Genomic DNA, 9,764 nt, shown 5'->3' with positions numbered 1-9,764 from the left:
TATTGATATACTCAACATGATTGAAGCTCAGAAACATTTTGCTAAGTGAAAGTGAGAAAAGGTGACACATGATATGGTTTCATGTATATGGCATCCTGGAAAAAGCAACACTGTAGTGATGATGTAGTGATCAGGTGGATAGAAATGTTAGGCTCTAGCAGATTCTCATCACCAAGGGAATTTTGGGGGGTGACGGAAATGTTCTGTATTCTGATTGGGGTAGTGGTTGTGCAAGTCTATATATGTGTTAAAACTCATAGAAATGTACACACACACATACATTTTACTCTTTGTAAACAAAATAAAAAGAGGATACATATATTGAGGATGTGTGCTCAAATGTTTAAAATGTTAAGGACGCACCATCAGAAAAGTTTGGAACTGAGACAGTCCTCTTTTTATAGTTGGAGAAATTGAGGCCAGAATGTGAAAGTAACTTAATCAAGTCCAAAGAAGTATGAAGCAGGGACAAGAGCAGATTTTCTTTTCGGAAATGTATCTGGTGCCTGTCTCTCACCCCAGGCCCAATCAGCCAGGTTTAATCTGGCCTCTGTTTTTCTTTAGGCAGTTTCTAAATTCAGAGTTTTCTGTGAGAGACACAGTAGAATCACTGTTACACATATAAGTTGAAATAAAATCATTACGAATGAAAAGATATATATCCTATTTCAGAGTGGTCAGCATGAGCCCAGCTCCTGATAGACAGACCTATGGCTATTGAGGGAGATGTCTGCAGGATGCCTGAGATTGCAAAACAAGCAAGCAAGCAAACAAACAAACCAACACATGATGTGCTCTGGACCTAGATAGACCAGTTGTGTCTGAATCCAGGCTCTGCTATCTACTAGCAGTGAGACCCTCGGTACATTGCTTAGCTTTTCTCTACCTCAGTTGCTTCATCTGTAAAAAGCGCCCAAATTGTATGTACTACTAAGAGATAAAAACAACAACAACAACAACAAAAAGCTCACCTGCAATTATAGTATGGCATAGTACTTTCTCTACTAAAAAACAAAAAACAAAAAAACAAAAAACAAAAAAGTCACCTGCAATTATAGTATGGCATAGTACTTTTTCTATTGACATTATAAAATGCTAAAATGTGATTTTAAAAATGTGTCTTAAAATTGAAGAAATATGGTAATATCTACTTCCTTGGGTTGTTTTGGTGATTAAAGGAATTGTTAAACGTTACTACCTGGCACATAGTTCTCAACCAAAAGTTGTTAGATATCATTATTGTTATCATTACTACTACTACTATTAGTATTTTAAGAAACAAATAGCGGAACTTGCATTGTAATACATTGTAAAATGCCTCTCCCTCTATACCTTGCCTTCTGTATATCCTACTCACTTTGCTGTTGAATTTTCATGCTCTTTGGTGACAGGCAAACACAGAACATGTGGATGTCACCAAGGGAAAATGTGGGAAACATTCGCCACTTCTCAGTCTCTCTTGCTAGAGAAAAACCACAATGACACGCTACATATAATGTTGGCAAGGTCAGTTCTTGAACTGTTTCCATCTTGTAAAAACACTGGTTCTCATGAGATGAGGGAACCAGGGTAGGAACTCGAGCTAATAGAGTAGTGTGTGTGTCAGTTCTATGCTGAAGGACAGGAAACAGGAGGCCATGTCCCAGGTGGCAAGAGCATAAAGCTGACCTACAGTTATGGTTCTGTCATTTGCCAACCATGCAACATTAAGCAAGTGGCTCAATGCCATTCCATCTCAGTTTCTTCTCTGAGACAGAGATAAATAATTATTACTTTATAGCCACTAGGTGGTAGGGAGGAGGTAGAGTTACCCATAAATTAGGGTTCCAGTTGGGTTAACTGGCTGGAAAACTCAACCATGGCTGCAAGAGAAGCTGGTTAGCCACATAATTTGTTTCCTTATTATTTATATTTTATTCAAGTTCCTTGAATTTTTCCTGCAGTCCTCTATCTGTAGAAAGAAGCAGGTCTGGAACATCCCAGACCTGGTCTCGGGGCCATTCCAGTGGGGTGCTGGGCCCAAGCTGAATCTCTTTGTGTGCCTGGACCCTTCACATCAAAATCCCATTATCCAAGAGCCACGTGGTTTAAAGGCTACCTTGAGGAGCTATCAGTGCTAGAGATAGAAAGGATTAAAAAAAAAAGTTCCTTAGGAACTGACTGAGCATAGTATACAAGGGAATTTCTCGAAAACTACTCTGTGTCAGGTACTGTACCTACCTGTAATACAATACCCATTGTTATTCCTTAAGGTAGTTGTCACAACCCCCTTGTTGTTACATCTGAATAAACAAGGGCCCATTTAGAGGAAGGTAATTTGCCCAAGATCCTAGAACTAAGTCCCTGAATTTCCAAGCTGGATTCGACCCTACACTGCCCTGTGTTGAAGCGACAGGCACTGCACACGAGCCCAGTCAGGTTATGCAGGTGATGGGGCAGTAATGCTCATCTTTTCTTCCTTCCTAAGTGGTTGTGGGTTTGGTGGTAAAAACGCTGAGAGAGCCCTGCTGATGGCCTCTGTTGTCTCTCCCACACCCTGCCCCCAGAAGAAGTCAATTTATCTGCTGGAATTAGAGGAGCAACCTCTAAGAAGGCCCCAATCCCCTCCTGCTCCCAATATTACCCATGCTGGGATGACTTATCCAGTGGGGTTCCTAGGCCATTTCTCACAACCCTTACCTCAGCTTCAGGAACTGACCCACAGTCTAAATCAAGAAAAAGGCAGGATAGGTCTCTCTGGAGGCTCCTAACATCCATTTACCTTTGAGTTCTAGCTTCTTCAACACCCAGACTACATCTCCCTCATCTGTTTTTCCTGAACCAAGCATGGATCTAATTGGCAAATGGATAGTCTGTTGCTCTAATGCAGTGGTAGCAACTTCACTTAGAATTCTTCACTTTGAGGGCTAGTCATTTTTTTTTTTTAAATGACAGTACAGTTTTTTCATATAGCAGGTATGCATTTGCTGACTGCATTTGCCCCCTGCTTATGATGGGCATGTGGATAAATGGTCCCACGCCATAGTTTGCCCCTTGACATATCTAAGTAATCTTAGCGCTCCTAGTGTTTGTAGCCCAAGTTGGTGGGGAGCAGGAAAAGCCGATGCGTTTAGAACCGCGGGAGCACCGGGCTGGGCGCGCCCAGGCCCGCCAGAGGGCACTGTAGGCTCGCGAAGCCGGGCTCGGAGGCCGCGGGCCCCGAGGTGCAGTCTCCACACTCCCCAGCAGCTCAGTGACTTCACTACAGTACCCAGCTGCGGTGGCGTTCAGTGAGCCAACCATCGCCAAGTCGCTCATCTGAGCGAGGAAGGGCGTAACTAACAAGATTTGTTACACTCTTCTTATTTCAAAGTGCCATCCTTGTGACAAATATTTATAGAACACAAAATTGTACCTACTATGTCTAAGATACTGGAGAGTAAGTATGGAGATGAGTCACTGCGTCTCTAAACAAAGACTTTTCAGAGAAGTGGCAGAATTAAGACAGGTACCAAATACATAGATTGCAGTGCAGGCTGAGGTAAGGGCTGTAAAAGAAGTGAGGAGGAAGAGGAGGGAGAGTTCAGGAAGGAGAATCTACAGCTTCAGCTAAGGGAATAAAGACTTGGCCCATGGAGGATTTGGGTCTCCCAGGAGGGAAGGCTTTGCCACCCTGCATCACGTACTGGTTGCAACAGATCCTGTGAGTTTAACCAGTTCTGGTTTTACATTTATTATACCCACATGATTGATATCTGTGACAAAAGGAACCATTCCCTGCCCTGGAGCCGTAGTATCTTGATCCTGAAAGGTAAATTAGAAGTAGAACTGGATTAACCAAATGTCCAGAATGTGTTAGAGATGTGTAACCTAATCTGAACAGACATATCAGTCATTCTACTAATTGATAAGCTATCCAGAGGGAGCCTGCAGAAACAGCTGTTACACTTGGTACAGGTATCATAAAACCATATGCTGTAAATATATCCAATTGGTGTTAGGAGAGAAGATGCAAAAACAGAGAAACAACAAAGTCCCTTTGTTTTAAAGACACATACCACCAAAACAACTTCAGAAGAACTCTATCAATATCATAGTCCTCTGAGAATTATTGTAAGTTTATGATATCCTACTGCAGTGAAGACTGTTAAATTCGGAACCAACAAATTAAAACAAACTTAGACCTCGGATTTTTTGTTTCCAAAGAATTAAAATATAATTGGAGTTATTACCAGTAAATGGCATTGCATTGGTTCCAGTACGACAATGTAGACAAATCAGTAAAATTAAATTAGGAAGTGAGAGTTGGATTTAGACCTCTAATCAGTGTTTTGGTTATTTAAATTTTTTTTCTTGTATGATATGTCAGTTAACTTCTCGGTCTGTTTCCTCATTTAATGGAGGAATTTAATCATAATAAAGAATACAGGCCAGGTGATTGCTCAAATCCTGCAGGGTGTATGTAACAAAAGGTTTTACTTAGTTCTGTTGTGTCTAAATACCTCCTTAGTGCTGACTTGGTTCTGAATCTCTCGAAGGACCTGCAGGTCCTATGAGATTGGACATATTGAGGGAAAGGAAAAAGTAGCTTAAGTGGCTGCTAGTTCTGATAATAGGCAGGATTCTCCATGTCATCTGAAGTGCTCTGTATGCAGTAGCCTAGGCCATTGATTATGATCACTGTGACCTCTAAATTACTACAGCACTTTCTGACCATGACATTTGTCTGTTATTTACTTTGAACTACCTCGAGTTATCTTTCTGCACCAGATATTTGAGGATAGGGTCTGTGTCAGTCGTCAGTGCTACTCACCAAATATTCCAGGCTCCTCACCTCTGTGGATGGGAGATCTTCCCAGCCCCTTTGTGGTCAGGGGAGGGAGGCCACATGACTGGTTCTAGCTAACTAGTGAGCAGAGGTGATGGATAACAGTGACTACTTAAAAGTGGACTATTTAATTGCCCGAGTAAGACCTTCAGGAAATTTTGTTCTCTGCCTATGACCAGCTATGTTCCAGATAGTGTGACTTTTCTGTCAGCCTCTATACAGGATCGAGAATGGTGTTATGTGGACCAGAGCTTCCAGGCCACCCACCATGGACTTATAGCACACTTGAGAATAATCTTTGTTATTTTAAGACCTTGGGATTTGGAGACTTATTACAGCAGCAAATTCTGGCCCATCCAGACTCATAAAGGGTCATCGTGTCATCATCTGTTTCCTTTGTGCTCTAAATGACATGGCACTCAATACTGACTGCTAAATAAATAATTGACTGAATTGCTCTTCCAATCTCCCCCAGTAGAGTAGGAATCATCCATAGATCTATTTGTCCTCCTTAGAGCACCTGCCCCAGGATCCTGGACATAGCAGGTACTTAGTAAAGACTCGTGGATTGATTCATGAACTTAAAAGTCCCAAGATGCAGGCCAATATTCAATATCAGGACCAAGAAGATGTGGCATGTGATGTTATTTTCTATATGGTGCCTGAGGGAGTGAGGTGCATGGTCGAGATAACTGAGGAAGGAGGGGCACCAGGCCATCCCTTGCCCATATTCATCTTAAATCTCTACACTGTTCCATCTGATCCCTCCACCTCTGTGCGGGTGTAAGTGAAGCTTGGTCTCTGGGTCATTGCAACAGAGTTCAGAGAAGAGATAGGACCAAAATAAGAAGACATGCAGGCAGGTGCGAGCCAACAACAAAAGAGTAGGCCTGGTGTGGGGTTAGAAGTGAGGCTGGAACTCACGTTGGGGCTAGGCTGGGGCAGGGCCACACTGACAAAACTCTGGAAGGTTTTTATGGAGCTGTACATTCTATCCTATGGCCCAGGTGGTTGAATTCTGTTCCACGGAACATGTGCGGAATGTCTGACAGATCCTGACCGGGCAGGCCTTTGCAGAAGCCATTAACATTCTGTAAATGGCAATGACCAGTACAGCAACAAGGACATGAATATTAATATGCTAATCTAAGGTTCTGGCGCCTCCTCCCTGCTTCTTTTAGCCGATCTAAACAATATCCACAGACTGTTTCATTTTTTGATCAGATGGAGTATAAATCATCTTCAGATTTGGATCTTCTATCTCTCTAGCATCTGTTTTGGGGTGAGTCTTTTGGGGGGAAATTATAGAAGAGAAATATATCCATTTCCGCAAAATTGCTTTTTAAAAATATTAACTCCAGTTCTGCAGCTGCCACAATTTAGAATGATTAGTGTCTCTCAAGAAAAGAATTCAAACTCATTTGCGGGCTCTGTGAGGCCTTAATTATATGGTCCTACCCATTTCACGTTCTTTTACTGCCTGCCACATGCCAGGTACAGGTGGTCACTTACTCATTTCAAACAGCCATGCTCTCGCCTACCTGCACTCTGCACACTCTGTTCCCATTGCCTCCAAAGCTCTTCTCTCTCCTTTTTGCCTCTGGAGGAACTCCTCCAGGAAAGCCTAGACCTTGTGGGTGGTGGACTCCCAGGCAACTCCAGGTGAAGGGCTGATCCTTCCTCTGTGCTCTCCAAGAGGCTGGTGCACTCCTACATCTACAGCAGCACTTATCACACTGCCCTGGGGACTCCTGCTTTTTCTGTCCTTTTCTCCATGATCACTAATTTTAAAAGGAGAGGAGCACCATCTTGGTCATCTTTTTCAAATCCTTATATCATTTTTCTTCCTTTCCTCTTCCCTGTCCCAAAGATCACAAAATGACTAAGCCATAGTTGGAACCCAAAGGGCTTTTCACTCAATGTCTATGCCAATGACTGTTCTGTCTTTCAGGACCATATGCAGGGGCCGGGAGAAGGATGACATAGACAATAATTATTGGTTGGAATTTTTCATTCTAAACATTCCTCCCTGCAAGGGCTTCCTTTTCCTTTTCACATGAAATCTGGAACAAAGAGTTATTTTAGACCACCCAGGTAAATTCAAGGGTTCTCTCTAAACAGCCTCATACCTGGTATCTCCATGGTGCTCCTGGAGAATACATATTTTCATTTAGCCAAGTTTGAGAGGACAGAGATTAAGAGATTTGTTTAGAAATGAAGATGAAATAAAGGCAGGAAATCAGCAATGTTTGCATATAAAGTACCAGCATTCTTTCTTTTTATTTAAATGTTCATCCAATACAAAACAGGCAGTTTGTCCAAGTCTTGTAGTTACACTCCCCCACCACCCAAGATAGAAAGACTTGTCATTGAAAAGAGAGGTCGCACTGGTATTGGTTGTACCTGAGAATTGCAGTCTGATTATTCACAAGCAGTCTGTTAAGAGGCCGATGCTGTCTTCCTGAAACCTTCCTCAGATTAAAAGGAAACAGCATTGGAAATTTGTAGATTATTGGTTTTAAGACTGCCTACTTACTGGCAACAGACCTTATTTAATCTATTTGAGAGCCTTGCCTGGAATGGGAGAGTATATGATCTCATGCAAAAAGTTCAAGTTCAGCGTATCCATAATTCTAAACTCATCTCCTGTTTAACACATTGAAGGATTTTGGCCAATGTTTTTCAGTCTCTATGTTTGCATAGTAAGATAGATCTCACTCAGAGAAAGACTAGGTGTGAAACGCAGATCACTCAAGGATCCTTAACTTCATGAAATCCTTGCCTTTCTAGACTTCCCAACAGAGTCGGGGCTACAGTGAATCAAATGCACCACTCGTCTTGGGTACAAAATTTCAGGGGTGCCAATAAACTCAGCAATACAAATAATATTTTAATGCAATATTTAAAATTAGGATGTTATGTTCGTGCTGGATTTTTACATTACTTTTGATTTTTAAAAAATATTGCACTAAAATATTTATCTTGATTATTGAGTTTATTGTTACCCTTTAAGTTTTGCCTCTTCGTCAAGTATCTCATTCATTTCATTATAGTGCTGGCCCTGCTTCCCAAATGCATTTTCAGAAGATAAAGCCATATTCACCATTGCCTTCCATCACATGCCCCGTGAAGGAAGGGAAAGTTTAAGAACAGAATGGTGGAAATAAAAAGCAAAGAGGAAAAAAGTTCTGATGATCGAATAAATAAAAATTAAATAGCATTGAGACATCCCACTTGTGCTTTGTTAAACTAATATGTTTTCAAATATAATCTCCAGCTGATGGGGGTGGTCAAGCAAAGGCATAACTTTTATATCCTGTCTTTCTGCGTAAACCATCTCCTTTGTCCCTAAGCCTGCATTTTAGCACTCCTTCTACTCAGCTGTCCCATTCAGTAGGTTGAGAGTAGGATTAGAGAAATTACTTGTAAACTCTGGGAGAGCAGCGACTGCAGGCATTAGGAGACAGAGGATCTGCTACAGTCTGCTGCCTTGGAACTTTTCTGATAATTTTTGCTACCTGTGTGCTGCACTAGTTATCATACTGTTCCAGGGGACTGCCTCCTTCCTTTCCTTAAGCCACAGGCAATGATAACCTTTTCCCACTGAGAAAAAGTGATCCAGAGGTGGGTTTTACATTTTGTTTTACACTATCCAGTCCCGCCAGATAAACACTCAGCTTACCACAATTCCTACGAACTCCCTAACTTGACTTGGCACACGAGTGAGGGCCGAGGTTTTCTTTTCCCATTTGCACAACCCCTCTTCGCAGGTTACGGAGATGACCTCTTCCAGGCGCAGTCCTTCGAGTATTCCAGCCAGGGCAGCGCCGGGGCCCTCGGCGCTCTCCGCCCCGCCTTCCCAGGTCCGCGTCCCACGGCGCGGGGCCGTCCCTCGCGGGGCCGCCTTCCCGGTCCCCGTCTCCCGGCGAAGGAAATTCTTCCCCAGCAGCCCAGGGCTCGCCTCACGTGACCAGCCGCCGCGGCGGCTGCCAGAGAGAGTTTAAAGGTTACGGAGGAAATTAGCACGGACACAGGCACTCACCCGTCCCCCCACCCCCCACCGCCCGAAGCGCGCGCCCCGTTTTCCCGCAGCTCGGACAGATGCTGTCAGTGCGCTGATCAGAGCCATGTCCCCCAAAACGGTACAGACAAGGTCCAGAGTAAATATGAAGTCACTTTGTAAAAAATAAACAAATGGAGCCGTAGTCTACTAAGCTTTCAGTTGTCAACAAGTTCTCGCAGCCTGAGAAGTCCAGGACAGATCTCAAAGGGGAGATGGCCCCAAAGAAACAAAAAAGAGAATAAATGTGTAAAAACACACACCGAGCTTTGCACGCCCCTCCCTGTACCCCTCCCCCACCACCGCGGAGCCCAGCGTCTCTGGACAGAATGACAGACAGACCGGCCAATACTCCGCGGGCTGCCCTCGCCTGCCGCAGCCCAAGTGAGGGTGGGGCTAGGGGAGGGTCCCGAGTCTTCTCCAGCCGTGCGACCCCCGCCACTCCCCCACCCGCTGTTCTAAAAGACACTGTTGGCCACAGAGCTCTGGAGAGATGTGCCGCTCGCTCCTCTCCGGTGCAGAGCAAAGACCAGGTACCCACAGCCCGGGCCCCAGCGCCGCCACTCCACGGGATCCCACGCACGGTCTCCGCGCGGCTCCCCCGCCCGCCGCCGCCACCCGGGCAGGCTCGCCCGCTCTCGCTCGTCCTCTCGTCGGCTCACTTTTCCCGTATTGCTCCCCCAACCGGCAAAACTTTCTATTTCCCTAAACACAGGAGCGCGCGCGCGCGTGCACACGAACACATACACACACACACATACACACACACGCGCGCACACACACACACACACACGCACACACACACACATTCTGACGTCTTTTGCGCATTTCCTGCATTAGAGGGAGGGAGACTCGCTCGCACACCGACGGAGGGAGAAGGGACGGAGGGGGAGAGAC

The sequence above is a fragment of the Pteropus alecto genome, unplaced genomic scaffold (genome assembly GCF_000325575.1).
Source record: "Pteropus alecto unplaced genomic scaffold, ASM32557v1 scaffold131, whole genome shotgun sequence".
Lineage (NCBI taxonomy): Eukaryota > Metazoa > Chordata > Mammalia > Chiroptera > Pteropodidae > Pteropus > Pteropus alecto.
The sequence above is the reverse complement of the archived record's forward strand: the minus strand, read 5'-3'. Positions refer to the sequence as shown.